We start from the raw sequence: 1,199 nt of genomic DNA, 5'->3' as shown, positions 1-1,199 counted from the left end.
AGAAAATTCTCAGAGATGATGGGGAATGTCCAGATGAAATCCGTCTAAAATGTGTTTGAAGTGAGAACAGCCAGAAGCACCAGCCAGGAGTCGAACCTAGAATCTTCTGATCCGTAGTCAGACACGTTAAAAAGTCTTGTAAATTATGAATCTACAAAACATATCACATTTCCTGTTGCTGAGGGAATATTGTTGTGTTGTGTGATTCTGCTGCCATTTAAAATGCAGTATCTGTGGTTACACAAGTGCGTCCCAAAATAACAAGATATTCTTTCCCATACCGGGAGTTGAACCCGGCCACCTGGGTGAAAACCAGGAATCCTAACCGCTAGACCATATGGGAAGACACATACTTAAAATACACATCACAGACAAATCTATAAATGTTGACATTTTGCCTGTCTGATTTAAAAGCTCCCATCTTTTTCTCAGAGATGTTGGGGAATGTCCAGATGAAATCCGTCTAAAATGTGTTTGAAGTGAGAACCTCCAGAAGCACTGAAAGGTATACAGTATCAATCCCGGCTTGATTTCAATCATTTAAATTAAGTATCGAGCCAGCCAGGAGTCGAACCTAGAATCTTCTGATCCGTAGTCAGACACTTTATCCATTGCGCCACTGGCCCCACGTCTAAGATGAAGTCAGGTCACAGCTAGACCAGTGTACACAGTCATAGCATCTGTCAACAACAAGGTTCCTTGGGTTTCTGTTTCAGATGCATATCTTAATTTGATCCTCCTGTTGTTGCATGAATTTTACTACAGAGCAAGAAATGCAAACTTGAAGTGTATTCAATGTTTAAAAAGTCTTGTAAATTATGAATCTACAAAACATGTCAAATTTCCTGTTGCTGAGGGAATATTGTTGTGTTGTGTGAAACTGCTGCTAGTTAAAATGGAGCATCTGTTTTACACAAGTGCCCAGGGAGTTGAACCCAGGAACACCTTGGCCACTGAAAAACCAGGAATCCTAACCTGCTAGACCATAAAGACAGGATATCTAAAATACCATCACAGACAAATCTATAAATGTTGACATTCTGCCTGTCTGATTTAAAAGCTCCATCTTTTTTCTCAGAGATGTTGGGGAATGTCCAGATGAAATCCGTCTAAAATGTGTTTGAAGTGAGAACAGCCAGAAGCACTGAAAAGTATACAGTATCATTCCCAGCTTGATTTCAGTCAATTAAATTAAGTAT

The 1,199-nt window shown here is 39.7% G+C and overlaps 1 non-coding gene across 1 annotated transcript; it reads right to left on the bottom strand.

Annotated features, from left to right (window-relative positions):
• Window positions 1–272: 272 nt before the first annotated feature.
• On the bottom strand, window positions 273–343 carry trnae-uuc. Its single transcript has one exon. It is a non-coding gene; the product is annotated as a tRNA-Glu (tRNA).
• Window positions 344–1,199: the final 856 nt, after the last annotated feature.

The sequence above is a fragment of the Oncorhynchus tshawytscha genome, unplaced genomic scaffold, assembly GCF_018296145.1.
Source record: "Oncorhynchus tshawytscha isolate Ot180627B unplaced genomic scaffold, Otsh_v2.0 Un_contig_6868_pilon_pilon, whole genome shotgun sequence".
Lineage (NCBI taxonomy): Eukaryota > Metazoa > Chordata > Actinopteri > Salmoniformes > Salmonidae > Oncorhynchus > Oncorhynchus tshawytscha.
This window is presented reverse-complemented; position numbering and strand designations above follow the sequence as displayed.